The 18463-nt window shown below is 41.2% G+C and overlaps 1 pseudogene; it reads right to left on the bottom strand.

Moving 5' to 3' along the window:
• Positions 1 to 429: 429 nt before the first annotated feature.
• Positions 430 to 914, bottom strand: LOC147458439 (uncharacterized; annotated as a pseudogene).
• Between the last annotated feature and the right edge of the window lie 17549 nt (positions 915 to 18463).

Raw genomic sequence — 18463 nt, 5'->3', positions numbered from 1 at the left:
GGTGTGATTCGTTTTTGAGTGCTTAACATGTAATTTGTCACAAATTACCTCACAAAAAAAAGTCAATTATGTCTAAAAATAATGAAGCGATTCATCTCCATGGCCTGCATAACCAACTCAAATTCTAGTTTTCACATCATAACAATGAGTCTTCTTATGAAAAGCTACAAATTTCTTGATCTTTGGAGGAATTTAATCTCAGGACCAGTGGTATTTTGGGAATTTTGAAAATTTTGAAGGGAATTTATGACAAAATTTCGGGGTATTTTGGGAATTTTGGATTAAAAGTTAACCAGAGAACAACTGGTGATCTCAACCACCTTTTCTCTCCTTTAGCCATCTACAAAACCTTCTTGGGAAGTGCCCTGGTGCTCACCTTTTCTCTCCTTCAGCCATCTACAAAACCTTATTGGGAGGTGCCCTGCTGCTCTATGGCTCGTCCTGCAGTGCCTGTCCATCCACCTTGAACATCCACAACACGGCGTCATGCAAGCTAGCACGTCTTGCCGCCGTTCAACACACCCTTCTGCATGTGTGAGTAGTCCAAGCAACACCCCCATTTTGGCTCGAAGCACCCATGATACAGTACTGCTTGCAACCCCCCTTATGCAAATGACCCACTGCGATTCCCTGTGCTTGGTCCTTTCGAAGGCTTCGTCCCTCAGCTGTGAGTACACTCCGTTCCGACCTACAAATCAATAGCCCAACAAAAACCCCGCCCTCTTTGAAGCATCTTCCAGCATTTTGGCGTGTGGTATTCTATCCTAGCCTGAACTGCAAGAATCCAATACCCTCTGCTCCAGGCATCATCATCCTAATTCCTTCCCTTGCAACCACGCCCAACTGCTTGCCAATATTTAACGAAAAGTCAGCTGCTCCACATGCAATACAGGCTCTTGCCCAACTCCTTCCATCCGCCTTGCCTAGCTACACCAGCCTCACTCAGCTCTTCTCTGCCCCTAGCTCCTACCGATTTTCCATCTCCACTCTCCCCTTGCCCAGTGCCCATAGCCCGCTAGCATCAGGTGAGATCAGTCCAACGTGAGAGGAGGAGGTGGACCTATATCTAAGCGTGTTCTCCACTCATTCCTTGAGCGAGACGTTAAGCGAAACAGCCGTTTGAACTTGGTTCCCGAAGCAATTGAAGAGGGGCGTCGTGAACCCATGAAGCAATTGAAAAGCGGCATCGTGAGCCTGTGTGGATTCAGAAACACAACCCGTAGCCGACTTTGAATTCGAACTCTCTCTCTCTCTCTCTCTCTCTCTCACTCACACACACACACACACACACACACACACACACACACACACACACACACACACACACACACACACATAACAATAGCATTCACTCGCCGAAGGCAAGAGCTATCGCTCGGGGACCGGAATCCGTTTTTGACAGGTGTGATCCGTTTTTGAGTGCTTAACATGTAATTTGTCACAAATTACCTCGCAAAAAAATTTCGATTATGTCTAAAAATAATGAAGCGATTCATCTCCATGGCCTGCATAACCAACTCAAATTCTAGTTTTCGCATCATAACAATGAGTCTTCTTATGAAAAAGCTACAAATTTCTTGATCTTTGGAGGAATTTAATCTCAGGACCAGTGGTAGTTTGGGAATTTTGAAAATTTTGAAGGGAATTTATGACAAAATATTCGGGGTATTTTGGGAATTTTTGATTGAAAGTTAAGCATTCTTTTGGGCCTAAGGCTTTGCGCTCTCGTTCCTCTCTCTCTCTCTCTCCCTCCCAATCAAAGCAGTGGAATGATTCTCTCTCTCTGTCTCTCTCTCTCATATGCACACTGGCTTGAGGCTTTGCGTTCTCTCTCTCTCTCTCTCTCTCTCTCTCTCCTCATATGCACACAACAACACAGACGACACAGAACACAACGTTCTCTCTCTTTTTTCTCGGGGTGGGCCCAACTCATCTCTCTCTCTCTCTCTCTCTCTCTCTCACACACACACACACACACACACACACACACACACACACACACAATCAATAGAGGCTTGTGTCGTTGGGGATGCAGCCACTCACACAAAACAACGATGCGCTTTTATTGATGTCTGGCTACACACGTGGACATCAAAGCATCTCGACTCTCTCTCTCTCTCTCTCTCTCTCTCTCTCTCTCTCAGTCAATCGCGACGTGTGTCACCTGAGATGCGCTGTACACTTGTCTGAAGGACCGGGGGCCGCCTCTCTCTCTCTCTCTCTCTCTCTCTCTCTCTCTCTCTCTCTCTCTCTCTCTCTCTCTCTCTCTCTCTCTCTCTCTCCACCTCTGCGTGCAGTCTTCTCGCTGATCGCATGCCTGTAGTGCACACCACCGGGACTGGCCGGATAAAAGAGGTAGCGCCACATGGCATTCGAAAACCCTTCCCCTTTTATCTATAGTATAGATTTATTTCCCCTTTTATGTATTGCGTTACATGAAATGGCATGTATGATAATTTAAAGATCAAACTGTCTGATGAGATGTACGCCTTCTAGGTTGGTCACATAAGCTTAGTTGGTCACAACTAGAACACAACTTCATCAGGAAAAACAATCTAAGCAAGGTTCGGAAGCGGCGTTCCAGCCTCTTCGACATCACATCTGAAGTGGTGAGTATTGTTCTGGTGTGTTTATCCTTTTTGGCCAGTGAAGGGTAATGGTTCATACGATGCATGAAGAAATGTTTCTCTATTTCCCTGCTGTGATCCCTACTGGTGTGTTTATCCTTTTTGGCCAGTGAAGGGTAATGGTTTGAGGGTAAGAGGGGCCATGCCGCTGCCGAAGGCGGTGCCGTTTTACTAGTGTCTATATATGAGAGGGGACATCAATCATCACCACTAGTAAACGACAATTGAAGCAGGTACTCATACCTTAGAGAGAAGGGAGGGGGGTGGACCCTCCTCAAGACTGAGGCTTTGGTCACGCGAAGCTTAGTTTCCCGTAAGTTGAGCCAGCAAGGTCTGATGCGAGGCAGCTTTTTGCAGGCATCCACGGCATAGTAGGCTAACTATGCCTAAAAAGGCATAGTCACACAACTATGCCCACCCACTGCCGATAACCTCCATCTTTCTCTCTCCTGCATGCGCTTTGTTGTTCCTCTCTCTACCTGCTGCTCTGCAGTAGGTCCTCGCGCTCAGCTCCTGCCAGAGAATGTCAGGGCTTAGTTCTCACTAAGCCTGACGTGACCATGCCCTAAGTAACACCCATATTTAAGAGGGGGGGCAATGTGATCAAAGGCGGAGAAGCTCACGCACGAAAGTTGAGGAAATCGCAGCCGCAGCAGTCAAATCAAAAACTAAACCTGGACGGGCACTAAACCTTGACAGCCTACAAAATGCATATCACCTCACAATATAATGCCATAAAAATGCCTAGGCATACACGATGCGCGTACGGGTGAGGTGGTTAGCCTATGCGACCCTCAACCCGGACTGCAAGGCCACCGATTCAAAACACGGCAGCGCACCTCATTTTTCCCGCTGGCCAGGTTTACTGCGCCTCGCTTTTTGTGCGGCCGTGTTTAGTGCGCCTCGAGATCTTGTCCCTCAACCCGGACCGTTGATCCCATTACTCCACCCCGCATTCAATATGGGTGTTACTTAGGGTAACGGGGCCAATAAGGAACCACCCCCCAAAAGGAAGATGGCTCCACCCCCAAAAGAGAGACAAAAAAAAGGAATATGCTTAGAATCTTGCTTAGGTGTCCACATCTGATTTGCTAAAAAGTGTACTACTATTGGGGCTTGAGTGTCTCTGTTTTCTAAAAAGCCCTCAGAATTACTCTTTTTCAAATAGAGTGCTGAAACAAAATAAAAAAAATATCAATCTTGATATCATCTAATGCGTCTTTTCATGAGGAATTGAATGCACTCTTCAAATTTCAAATCTGGCCGGATATGAAAAATCCCCCCCAAAAATACTATTTTTTTCTTACATGGCCTTATATTGGCCCCTTTACCCTAGTCCCAAGGGGGGTGGACTGTGGTGGCAAACTCGAGGGAGGTGAGAGTAGATGCACGTGTGTGTGTGTGTGTGTGTGTGTGTGTGTGTGAGAGAGAGAGAGAGAGAGAGAGAGAGAGAGAGTGAGTTGATCCACTTTATGGAAAGAGTGCAGGCTTCGTAGGTTCAGATAAGACCTCCGATAGACTCTTGCTCTTCTCTATGCCTCTGCTCATCAGGTTCACATGGGATGGCAACTCTGAGGGTGTAATGGCACGAACCCTACACAAGAACAAGGAGGGACAATGCAACAACTGATCGTGGGGCTGTTACCCCACAACATAGGATTCAACTTGAGCATCTTGCATTTGACATTGAAAAGTAGTCTGGTAGTGGGTTTCTTCCGCGGGGGGCGGGGGGGGACGTTGGTGGGTCCAAAGAAGATTATGTTTTCTTTTTCAGAATGGGTGTCTGCCATTGAGAACGCACGCCTCTTCCACTCAACCTGCCTGTGCCTCATTTGAACCCAGCCTAAGTCTTCACTTTCCATAAAAAGTGGTGAGACAAAAAAAACATGGTGAAGGTTCATGTTGGCATTCACTTGGCAAGGAGAAATCTTGTGAATGGGACGGAATGAGAATCGAGTTTTCCAAGGACTTTTGGGAGGATTTGAAGACCTCTATTATGCGTTTGGAAAACAAAGCCCTTGTAGAAGGGTTGCTAGATACAAGCATGTGAAAAGAGGTGTCATTAAACCTATCCCAAAGCTTTTTTGCTAGCATATAAAATCATTGCCAGAGTTATCTCCCTTAGGTTTTCTCCACTCTTGGATAAAGCTAAGCCCCCACCCCCGCCCCCAAATCAGCACGGCTTTATCAAAGGAAGATCAATTTATGATAATATTTTAAAAACAATGGTCGATTTTGAGTACTAAAACTTCACCGATCAAGAATGTATTCTCTGACAACTTGACTTGGACAAAGTATACAACTAGATCCTTTGGTTGTACATATAAGACATTATGAAAGCCCTTTTGATTTACGGCTTTGTCAGATCATACACACCCTAGGATCAGGCAACCACTCAAAGCTGTTGTTTGATAGCAAAATTGCGGGATGCCTTCAAATTTTAAAACAAACAAAGACTAGAGAAGACGAACTGACATGGAAGGGACTGATTTATAAACTTCAAAACTAGGCATACAAATGGTTCACAATATTTCCTCATCCCATTCAAAGGGGACCCTTTAAGCAAAGGAAAAGAAAGACCAACCTTGGGCTACTATGGCCAATGCCATGATGGACAATGCCAAGCTCTACTTGCAAGGTGGACAGTGGAAAGGGCTTGAGGTACACGACAAAATGCTTGCCCTGTGATGGGCTAGCCTAAAGCTCGGGGGGCGATGTGCGAGCTTTCTAGGAAATGCAAAAGAGCGGCAAAGACTTTGGGGTGGGGAGAATTGACAAGGTATTTCAACAACTCTGCATCTCATTGGTCCACATGGTTGGCTAAGGTGGGAAGCATATCTCTGAACCCATTCTGGAGGGAAGCTGCTAGAAAGACCAACAACAAAGGAATCCGACATCTAAACCAACTGTGGGATTATAACAAAAACCAGTGGAAAAGAACAGACCAAATGGTTCTTTAATACAACTTGGATGGGATTGAAAGGCTGCTGATCAGTAGAGCCCTGGAGCGGATGGACAGTTGGTGCCTACCTAGTTGTGAATCTGAGTTGGATTGGAAAGCATGGCATTGGCCTAAGGATAGACACTTCTGTAAGCCTCAAACCAAAGAATATACCACACACTTATGACTTCGATGGATTGGTTCTCTCCACTGAACAAAAGTGGGGTATGAAGTGGCCTGAGTCAAGATGGGAGAAATTCACCAAGAACATCTAGGGCCCACAATGGTGGCCCCTCGATATGAAGGTATATTTCTGAAAGGTACTGTGGGGAGAATTTTCGATTGGGCTAAAGACTCGAGCTAGGGGAATTGGCCCGGATAGATTCTCTCAATGCAGAATGTCTACGGAAGCCCTTTCTCACCTTTTCAAGGAGTGCCCTGGGATCACGGCCTTGCGGGTAAGATATGCAAATGGGTGCAAAGGACATGAAAGATAGGCCTCTATAACAATAATCTGTTCTTGGAAGGGAATGTGTTGAAAAGCCAGGAGCTACTACTTTAACCAGGTATGGAAGACTAGGAACGGTTGCTTATTCGACAAAACCATGGAAATAGCTAGGTTCACAGAGATAATTCAAGAAAGCAGAGGGAAGATCCTGGCCCTTGAAAAACAAGAGAACTCTATTGAATGAAACACATTAATTGACACCACTTTAACTGACTCTCATAGATAAGAACCTTGTGTTGTCCATGGGGTGGCGACCCTATTAGCCGATGTATCAGTGACATCTAAGAGTTGTCACGAATCAACATGAACATGGCACGAATTTAATTTTTTTGGTTGTCAATATAATTCACTCACCATTGTGAGTTTTGCACCTGAAAAAAAAAAAAAAAACAAAGAAGAGTACTCTTTATGACATTATAATAGAACAATGACTCACAATTGTTTTTTGCGCCCCCCCCCCCCCCCCCCCAAAAAAAAACAAAAAAAAAAGGCGAGGGAAAAAGAAAGAGGTCACATGATGCCTTAAATGAAGAGATCCACTCTTATATTTGACACAAGGAAAACAAAAATGACTATTGACCTACTAACCTAGATTGAATTTGCTCCATAAGAAAAAAAAAGAAAAAGAAAGGTATAGTGCATGTAAATTATATCACCCCTTTCTGGAAATGTTCTCATCGAGTCACATGTGGTGCTTTAGGTTCATTGTACATTCTTTGCCAAGTTAATATAACATCTCCACTCAAAATTGTGAGTACAGCTAATTTTTTTATAAAAAAAGCCCAAAGTGAGGAGTCTAGGATGCCCTCTCAAGTTAAGGGGGGATAAGAGTTATGGGGGAGTAGCTTTAAACGAGTGCTTATAATCACATATCCTACACATAATGACAAATGCCTTGTATGTTATGAAAGGCCATACTCCAGCAAGGTGAAAGACTCATATTTGCATTCTAAAACAAAGTAAAAAAATCAATAAATAAAAAATCATTGAGAAACTAAAACAAAAGAATATCTTAATGCTTTCATAAAAAAAAACCATGTCTCCTTTTTTCAACAAGAATAAAGATTCTTGCTAGATGTATTTGTTCAAATAGATGCTTTGGTTGCAAAATGGCTAGTGAGGACCTCCTTGACTTATTTAGGGGATTCTCGGCTATAAGTGACCTAGTAGGGAAGATCTGCAAATGGGTTCAAAAGATCTATAAATTATGGATTGAAGTAATCCATGAAGTCAAAAAATATGCTGAATAAACAAATTTGCAACTTGTGGAGCTGCCATAGTTTCTACGATAGAAACAAAGTGAGTTATCTTGTTCAAATGATTAACCACTATTGAAACAGATTCATGAGCAAATATGTTGCTCAAACCTTTTTTTCATTTCTTTGGATGCGAATCACGAGAAATGCTCATGCTTGCAACTAATGAGAGAATTTCAAGTTTGCCCTTATTTTCATGGGTTGGGGAAAATGTATTTTTCTTCGCCTAGATGAGACAAGTGGCCCAAAAGGTTGGCTACGTGCAGGAAGGGGAGAGAGAGAGAGAGAGAGAGAGAGAGAGAGAGAGAGAGAGATATGTTGTCTGCGCCAAGTGCCAAGGGATTTGTTTCCTTGGCTCTGATGGCGGATGTTGTCTGGCTGCTATTGCGAGGTGTTCAGTGCCTTGAAAATTCTCTTCCGGTGTTATGCCAGGCAGATGGCAATACTGCCAGTGTCTGCATAGACGAGCAGGAGGGCAGGGAGATGGGGTGACGATGCAAGTCCTTGCATGGATGGAGAGAGAGAGAGAGAGAGAGAGAGAGAGAGAGAGAGAGAGAGAGAGAGAGAGAGAGAGAGAGAGAGAGATGCATTGTTGGCTGCCTTCGTCTTGCACAGTGCTGGTAAGGGCAACAGGAGATGTAGGGACGGCATGGTTTGATGCGGATTAGGCCAATGATGGCGACGCGTAGGGAGGGAGAGATGATGGGGGGGGGGGGAGAGAGAGAGAGAGAGAGAGAGAGAGAGAGAGAGAGAGAGAGAGAGAGAGAGAGGTGTATTGCTTCCTGCCTTCGTCGCACACTCGTGGATGCAAGTAGGAGCTGCAGAACCATGGCGAAGGAGCAAGGAGCAGGCAAGACTTACGCGCGAAGGCAGGGGTCGAAAGGCGTATTTACCTTTGAGATTGTAAATGGATATAAAATCTTAGAAACTAATTAGCTAATTGGGAGTACGTAGACCAATAACGTACCTGCAAATTCTTGGTGGTGCCACTATAAAATCCATAGAAATAATTTGCTAATTATATCTAGAATTTTTAGACTTTGTAACAACCCACATATCTTTACTCTTTTTGCTATATTAACTTGACATCAAAAACATTCTGCGACATACTTGTGCACTTCTTGCTTGAGATTAGGCCATTGAAATGTTTTCTTCACTAATTGTAAAGTCTTATTTATGTAAGGATAGCCTGCAAAGAGACTATCATGAATTCCATGCAAAACTTTTTCTCATAGTTCTCATGCACAAGGAAAATAAATCTTTCCTTTAGGTATAATGAATACATTCTCCATTAAGAAATTGAAAATGAACTTGGTGGAAATCCATTTGATGAATTAGACGGAGTTGCATCATCAAGAGTAATAAATTTTGGATCGACCCTAGACCCTATTGATTGCAAATAAGGGTCTTCTTGAACAAGATCAGTACTCTCTGACACTTTACAGCTCATATTGTGCATAATGTGTGATAATGCATCGGAGATAACATCCTTGCCCTTTCAAAGTTTCCAGGTGAAATCTTGCCATCAAGTCGAACCATCTAGCTTGATGGCCATAAAGATAATGATGCTAGATCTTTAGTGCATAAATAATATGTATTCTAACTCATGCACATGCCACTTTAAATGTGAGAAAAATTCTTCTTGCTCTCAAGCTCCACTGGCCTTCCATTTTGACCTTGCTTTGCAAGAGCAGTGATACTACTAGCATATGTATGTAGATCAAATAGTTTTTTTGGGTCTACAACTTCAGGCATTGGGGATAAAGCTATTATTTTCTACAACTATTCAAAAATTTTGGGTTGCTTTATAGTCCTTTCAAAAGGAACTTTATCTTGTAGCAAATCAATCATAAGAACCACTATGAATGAATAAAAATCAATAACTTTGATAAAACTCGGAGAGACGAAGAAAAGATCTCAAAGATGTTATGTTTTGTGGCACTAGCCATGAAGAAGATATCTCAAAGATGTTATGTTTATGTGATGAAGAATAAATTCGATGTGTTTTCCATATTTCAAAGGTGGAAAGCCTTTGTAGAGAATGAAGCAGGTACAAAGCTTACGTGCCTCAGATCTGACAATGGAGGTGAATATTTTAACCAAGATTTTGAAAGCTTCTATGCTAGCAACGAAATTTGGAGGCAAAGGAAGGACGCCTCAACAAAATGGAGTTTTGGAAAGGATGAACACGACAATCATGGAGAGAGCACAAATCATGTGGCAACATGTAGGCCTACCGCTTGAGCTTTGGGCATAAGCAGGGGCCACTATCAAGGGCGACAAGATGCGCAAAGTCATGCATGACCAGGAGAGAGGTGCAATTGTGGTCAATGGTGTCAATATGTAGGACATAAAGAGGGCATAAATTACAGTCAAGGGACCAACACCAAGGGCGAGCATCGAGGGTGACACAAACCTTCCACAACCACTCAAGAGGTAGAGCTTCAAAAATAATTTCCCTAAAGCTGACGATTCACCTTAGCTCAAAATGTTTCCATACATAAAATGTACATGCTAGGGTTACCTCAAAGTGCTTCACAATAGGGTTACTTGGCACCAAGTTAACTACTATTTTGTTGCTCACACAAGAAAGATTCTAGCCCTCTGGCAAAAAGATCAACTTTGTACACTTACCCTTTTCTAACGCTGTATTTTTTTCTTTGCAAGAAGGTCATGCACAAACTTTACAATTATTTTCTTTTCTCTACAAGAAGCTCACGTGAATATATGGCTTGACACATTACCATCATGGACCTTGCACATTGGAAAAAGTGGGAGCTTATGTTTAACGGTCCATATCAGACCATCACTGTACAAGCTCTCCTAGATAATTTACATTTTTCATATAGGGATAGAGTATGTAACTTGTGGTAATGATTTTTTTTTGGAAGTGGTTTGTTGTATTCATTGTGGTGGTCATTTGAGATTATCTAATGTAGATTTCCTAATTTTTTCAATGATGAAAGGTATTTAATGATTTGAATGGAGAGCAAGACTAATGTGTACCCCAAGTAAGGATATGCTAAATGTAGACAATAGAAAACATGTTTATATTCATTATTGTCCAATGCCAAAGTGCATTTCAACTTCTCTAGTAGTAATATACTGTTGTATTCCTTCTGAAAAGACATGCATCATTTGATGTTTTATACATTTAGGTGGCCATAAACATCCCCATGCTGAAGGAAAGAGATAGAGTGCAGACCAAGATACATCACATATCTTATTGTGTAGTTTGATCTTCTAAAACTATAAATAACAACAATAGAAAAAACTATGAGGGCTAGTATTGTGTCTCAATCATCGGTTATGGACACACCAATGGTAGGTGAGGTACTCTCAAGTTTTCTTGACGTTCTCACTCCACTGTTGAGTAAGCACCGCTACAAAGGAACTTTGAGTCAATTCAAGAGAAAAGAGAATTACATCTGTTGGCCTTGAATCCATCTTGGGTCTAAAGGCTAAGTCAATGCATCCTTTCTTGCATAGTGTTATTTTCCTTAGGTAGCTTGAAATAGGGACACAACCATATATATTTATGATTCCTACCATGGGGCTAGGGAGTGGTGTTGAGATCATGAACCGAATCCACTTAAGAGGAAATCTACAAGACATGTGGGTGCACTTTGATCACGTGCATCACGTGAAAAGTTGCCTACCATGTCAGCACATGTTTACCATTCCTACGTAAGAGAGCTACTAGCTTAGGAATATGAGCACACAGGTAAAACAACACAAGACAAACCAAAGGCAAAGGCAGTTCCTATTAACAAGGTAGGAGATTATTGTGAAGGGAAGAAGAGAACACCACCTTGCCAATGGAGCACAAAGGCATGAAAACAATTGCTACACTAGATAGCAGGCCTGGAGTGGCCATTGCTATAAAAGTGATATGGGAAAATGGGGAAGACAAGCTCTCAAAAAAACAAGAATGAAACTACAACTTGTAGATGGTTACATTGAGAAACCAATGGGTATGTTAAAACAAATCATAGTGTCCTCATATGGAATAGAGTACAAGCATACCTTTGCAATAGTGGATTTTGGCAAAAAAGACAACTTTGATGTCATTTTGGGGGAACCATTCATGTGTCAACTTAAAGAGGTGTAATATTGGGGACAAAGACTATATACCAGAGCCATTTTCAAAGGAACTTTTTGAACCTTTTGGATGGGATCGAATAATGGCCACTCTAGATGTATGCGTGAATGAAGCAAACCCTACCAGATTTGTGCCAAAGAGGGATGTGAAATAGCATCCTTAAAAATGGTGAGTGTTATCTTGGAATCAAGGTCAGAGAATGGGGATCTAGATGCTTAGAAAATAGTTGTGTGTAAATGTGTAGTTGATGAAATTCCCATTAGTGATGAAAGTGAGGAAGACTTCCAAGATTCACAAGACAATGTTCTAGAGATAGATGTTGAGGATGGACTATCAAGTAGCTCTAGAGATGAAACAAAACCAAATGAGAGAGAGGCAATCTTTTATGATTTTTCTAGCCAAAAATCTAGAAGACAAGAAAGGTGCTGTGAAAAATGAGTAAGTAAACAAAGACACATGCAAGGAAAACCTATGCCTCTTATGAAGAGAAAAACATAGTATTTGATTCTTGTAGGAGAAAATGTTTGTGTTGAAGAAAAAAATACACTAAGATATGAAAAAATTGCTTCAATAAAGACAAATTTGAAGAAATGAAGCAACATAAAAACAAAAGGCATAATTGAAACGTCATCTAGGAGGACAAAAAATGAGCACAAATGACAAAACCAAAAAAATGAAGCAAACCTTGAAAGAGGTTTTGATTATAGAAATGGAGAGTGAAGAGGGATCAGAGATATACAAATTTGACACACCCTCTCACTACAAAAAATACACGATACAAGATCGAAAGATCATAGTTCAGAAATCGATGTGAGAACTTAAGGAATCGGGGACATCTTGTGATGGACTTGAGAATCCCAAGTGCATTGACGTAGCTGAACCTGGAAAGGAATCAAAGCCAGCATATATTGCCACTAACCTCATGGAGGAGGAGGAGGAGCATAGTTATGCTTAAACAATATAGAGATGTGTTGCATGTTCATACAAATACTTTAAGGGAGTAGATTCGAGTATCTATCAACATACCATACCCCTTAAGAGTGATGCAAAGCTTCACAGACAATGTCTCTATACATATTAAGGTGGTCAAAGGTGGGTAACACAAAAAGTGACCTCTAAAGACTCCTCAAGGCTACCATGCTACTCAATTAGGACTGGGGCATCCACAAGCACAAAACATGACAACAAACCCACAACCAAACGCAAATAAAAAAAGGGGCACCACCTAGGTATGGATGAAAACGAGGATGTGAGAGAGTTTTAATCATGACCAAAAGGATGCATACTCATACACACATAAGCAACCACATACAAAACTTGCATCAAATGGAACAAGGCATCTGCAGGTCAAGAGAAGAGAGAGAGGAATGGATTTTATGTAGTACCTAGTTTGCATATTGCAAAGTGATGTCGTTTGTTATAATGATATCATGGAGCTTGCATAAACTAAACCAATGTTTGATGAATGGTAAACATTGCTATCACACACACACACACACACACACACACACATAGTCTTAGGGTTGGGACACCTCTCACCACAATATCCTCTTACAATGGACAAAATTCAGGCAATGAGAACACACTTACACGCTTTCTCAACAAGCTTACTTCACACAATTGTGAGATACAGATTACCTTGAATTCACCAACGAAAGTGCATGTAAAATAGTGGTTTTTTAAGATATGGAACTCACACTCTCTCACTTTGCAATGTGTAGCATCAAAGTTTCTCTCACACGAAGTGTAAAGCGCACAAAGTGGTGACTACACCTAAATCTCTCCTCACGCATATAGGGGTGGGGTTCTATGTGAGAGATGAGTTAAAAGAAGAAGAGGGGCCTATTTATAAGCTAGAAACCCCTCATTAAGGTTATTTTAATCTTATTTTATAAGCTAACAAATAAGGATTATGATTTTTTGAGTTTTAAAACATGACGAGCCTTTTTTGTATGCTTGAGTCATGGATGTGGGCTCAAGAGAAGGGCATTATTGATAGTAGATGAAGATGAAATTTACAGAGTTAAAGATATATATATATATATATATATATATATATATATATATATATATAGATAGATAGATAGATAGATAGATAGATAGATATAGATATATATATATATATATATATATATATATATATATATATATATATATATATATATATATAGAGAGAGAGAGAGAGAGAGAGAGAGAGAGAGAGAGAGAGAGAGAGAGAGAGAGATTGCTATGTACATGTCTTGAGGTGAGGTGCTTTATTTAAGGTTGTGTGAATGGATATTTGCGTTAGTAAGTTAGTAGTTAGTGTTAGTAATCACTAAAAAAGGTCAATGATATATTTAATTGGGTAGAATGAGTTGAATGGCTCAAGGAAGAGGGGTGAGAGAATCCTTGTGATGGTGAATCCTTGAAGAAGATTTGACTTACCTTGTGTAGATCATAAAAAATGAACGCTGGTTTTTTCTTCTTCCTCCTCTTCTTTACGCTAGCGATTCTAAGGTCAATCTCCGTGATGAAAATGAGGATTTTGGTTGATGAGACCCTCGAGGTTAAGCATGGTTTACATGCTGAAATTTTATGCATTTGAGAAGAAGTAAGATGGAATTGTAATTTGGAGAGAGAGAGAGAGAGAGAGAGAGAGAGAGAGAGAGAGAGAGAGAGAGAGAGTCCTTGAACACATGTGATATATAGGTTTAACATAAAGTGACACCCCCCCCGGAGGCGATGAAGCCAAGACTAAAATATCAATCCTAGGAAGCAAGTGACTCGACTAGGGCATGTAGGCTTGCCAAGAGGTCACACACGATACACTTTGATTTGATGGTCAATGTGCACTCTATCAACAGAAAACCTGGGTTCTATCCCTCTAATCCTTTCACACATTCATATGCAAATTCACTAGCAACCCAACTTCAAATGAATCCAAACTTAATGGGCAACATCCTTACAAGATCAAGAACATAACTAGGTTATGAAACTTCAAATCTGATCACATGAGAAAAAATGCATTCTTTTTCCAACAGTCTAATTGTAAGTCAACATATCAAGTATCAAACATGCCTACTAGGTACTCCTAAGTGTTGGGAACATCATATAATCGATGGAATCTCAATACAACACTTGAATGGTGAGATAAGTCACCTGGAAAGTTGACGAAGTTGATGTTTGAATCTTACAAAGCGCTTGAAATGTAGATATCCATGCGTAGAGCTCAATGAGACCAACACAGAGGTGCCCTTGGAATTTTGATGTGACAACTGTGAAATGTAGTGCAAAGAGATAAAATCACAGTAGGAAGAGAGAAGCACACAACGTACAAAAGAAAACTGTATCTACTGATTTCAATCATAAAGAATTCTCCTCCAAAACTTCACGATGTTGGTGCATACAAAGTTGGTGGAGTCTAGAAGTGGTGCAATGTGGTGTTGAAGGTGTATACATGTGCATGGCAAAGTGATCGAGCAGGTGTGGAAGACCTGGGTAGGCAAGGGGATATGATCATGTATATCTAAGGTGGTTTCCTAGGCCAAAAGGTCCCTACACTGGGATAAACAAGCGAAGAGGTCTAGGTTTTCAACGAAGTGTTGGGGTTACCTCTAAAATGTGGAGTTTGAAGTGCTCTAAAAGCCGGTCTAGACAATGGCTCCTCAAACGGGGCTATAGGGTGAAAGATAGGGCTATCCAAAGATGGAACACTTTGCAGATCCCTGATGGATTGGGCAAGTGGACGTAGGTGGCTAAATTTGGTGCGAGTGGATAGATGCAAAGTACTCAAGTTGTGGAGCATGCCGGTCTTTTTGGGTCCTTAGTCGGAGTTGGAACAGGAAAGGTATGGCCAGTGAAAAGTTTGACGGGGGCCAGGTATGTGCCATTGGGACCACATTGATAGGCGTGCCACTTGATGTTCTTTCTTCCTCAACCAAGTTTTTGAATGAGGTGTGCACTGTATGGAGCCGATAGGACTTGATGGTGCATCAATCGGGATCATGAGTGGCAAGTTATGCAAGGGTGAAGTTTGGGAAATTTTCTTGTGAGAAAATGCAAGATGGTTTTTTCCAATTTTGGAACCCTCTATTTGCAAGCCTGAGAATCTCATAATGTAGAGTGAGTAGGTGGAGTTGAAGTCCAATATGCATGCTTTGAGCCAAGCTTTTCGGCTTGGTCAGTGGGCTAGTGGGCACCAAGTTGCTAGGCAAATAATTTGGGGGAATTTTTTTGAAAGCTTAATGTTTTTGGAGAATTGTTTTCAAGCCATGGGAGGCAAGGTCACCGTAGGGATGCCACGTGGCATTAATTAAGCCCACATGTGCAAAAACTTTGTAAAGGAAAATGCTATATATATATATCAAATGTCGGCTCCCATTAGGCATCAAATGTGGAGAGAGAGCTAGGGCTCTCATAGCTAGGTGGCCTTGCGCAAGCACCATTTTTGGCATTGAGGGCACTGTGTTGGCGGTGATGGGTGGAGCTCGGTGATGGTGGGTTGCAGAGTAGGAGATGATGTAGCAGTGCATGTAGGGTGTGTTCACACCGAGAGGGCTCCCCTGCCCCCCCCCAGCATTTATGAAGGCAAAATGCACAAGGGAGCAGTGACTGCACCGTCGTTTCCCACCCTTGATTAAAGAGGCCTTCTCATGTGTTGAAAGAGAAAGGAGGTCAGTGCCCCTTCAAATGTTTCCAAGTGAGGGTGCCTCAATGGACCAATCAAATGCAAACTTCATAAAGGTTGTAAAGATCTCTATAAGAGATTGTTGTTGATTTCTTATGAAAAATCATGTGTGTCTGAGTCAATTTCTTAATCACATGATTTAGAAAATGTCCTCCTTGATCACTAACCAACTCAATTGGACATCCAAACCGGGTCATAATATAATTGACAAAAAGTTAGCTACTAAATTTGTTGAATTATCTTTCAATGCAACAGCTTCCACCCACTTAGTACAATATTCAATAGCTACTAGAATGAACCTGTTTCTTGTACTCCTAGACTTTGGTTGAATTGGTGCCACAAAATCCAATCCCCATTTTTAAAACGGCTTTAATGGTCAAACAAGGTCCAAAGGCATATTTGCATTAGAAGTCTTTCCTTCCTTTTGACACAATATACACTCGTTTGCATAATTACCTATATCATGTGAAATTTTCCTATATCATGTGCATTCACCAAAATGGATTAAAAGAACCTCTTATAGGCCTTATGTACACATGTTTCTGTAACTTTACAAGAATATAAAATCCCTTCTGTTGAACTCACGTGCTATGTTACATTTACTTTAATGTACTCCCTGGGCATAATTATGAGCATCTTTCAATATTGTAGGCCACCAAAGCCCTACTTGTAGAATCTTCCTTCCTATAATTTTTCCAAAAAAATGTCCACCTGCATTTCCAAAATGGGCTTCCTGGAGCACAATTGATTGTTCTTCCTCAGGAACACATCTTCTGATAATTTGATCTATCCCCTTCCGTACAATGCTCCTACTATTACAAGATAAGGCTTTCTACTCAAGGAAAATTTCAAAAATAAAAAACAAGTCCTTTTATTGAAAACAGTTTAGCATCTAACAAAATTAATCCGGATGACAATTACTGGTTCCCCTGATTTGAGTATGCTCAGAAAATCAGCCATAATGGGATGTGATTTTCCATATCTATGTAGATGCATCTAGTATGGAAATCGGCATAATATTGGCCTAGCATGATGGAAAGTCTCACTATCCAATTAAATCTAGTTTTCCAATTGTCAGCTCAACATAGTAAAACAAGGGTATTCCACTACAGAGGGAGAGGCAATGGTAATGGTTTTTGGTGCTACAAAGTTCAGACACTATTTGTTGGGAAAGATGTTTCACGTCTATGTTGATAATCAAGCTCTCCTATTTTTTTAATCAAAAAAATCATTATCTAAGGCAAACTGATCATATGGATGATGTTCTTGATGGAGTTTGAATTCAGGATATTCTACAAGCCGAGAAAAACTCACTGTGGTGCAAACTTTTTGTCGAGAAGTATTGAAGAGTATTCAAAAATTTTGATGAGAGAATCCAGTGGATGCTGAATTATTTCAAGATCCAAAAGAGCAAAAAAGATCTTGAGTGGCAAGACGTCTATGATTTCCTTAAGTATGGAGGATTTCTAGAGGACTGGTCCCAGGCAAATAAGAAGGCACTGATCCTAAATTCTGAATCTCACCATCGTTGGAGGAGCCTTGTACAGACTAGGCATTGATGGCCTATGCAAGGAAGGATGCAGGTCATCATGGAGGCAGTGGACAATAAGAAGCCTAAGAGCCTTTATATTAAGAGGGCTCCCCCATAGTGGAGGGCCCTTGGACCCTCTTTGCTTTGCTTTTACACCTCTGTTCCATACACATTCTGTAGCCAAATGTGGTGCTTGAGAAAGAAAAAAAGGACCAAAATGTCACCTCTTGGAATGCATTGATGGAGGGATTATATTCTTAGTCAGAGTTTGTTGAAAAATGATGTTGTGTTTGGCACTATCTTGATCAATATGTATGCAAAATGTGGTGCATGAGAAAGCACAAAAGGTGCTTGAGGAGATTTTTGTCCAAATTGTCACCTCTTCTAAGGAATGCATTGATTGTAGGATGTGCGCAACGAGAGCATCCCAAAAAGATCTATGCTATTTTCAGCAGATGCGAAGAGAGGGCCTCTCTCTAGGTGCAATCACGTATGCATGCATCTTGAAGGCATGTGGATCTACACAAGATGCTGCTATGGGCACAAAACTCACAATTATATTGTTAGCTAGAGGTTGTTTAAGAAAGAAGTCGTGCTTGGCAATGTCTTTGTGGATATGTATGCCGAATGTGGTGCACTTGAGAAAGCACAACAAGTGCTTGAGGAGCTTCTGTTTGAAATGTCACCTCTTGGAATGCACTGATTGCCAAATTATATTGTTAGTGAAAGGCTATTGAAAAAGATGTCATGCTTGGAACTCTATTGGTCAATATGTATGCCAAATGTCGTGTGCTTGAGAAAGCACAAAAAGTTCTCGAGGAGCTTTCTA

This window comes from Adiantum capillus-veneris, chromosome 5, assembly GCF_014529385.1.
Source record: "Adiantum capillus-veneris isolate H3 chromosome 5, ASM1452938v2, whole genome shotgun sequence".
Lineage (NCBI taxonomy): Eukaryota > Viridiplantae > Streptophyta > Polypodiopsida > Polypodiales > Pteridaceae > Adiantum > Adiantum capillus-veneris.
This window is presented reverse-complemented; position numbering and strand designations above follow the sequence as displayed.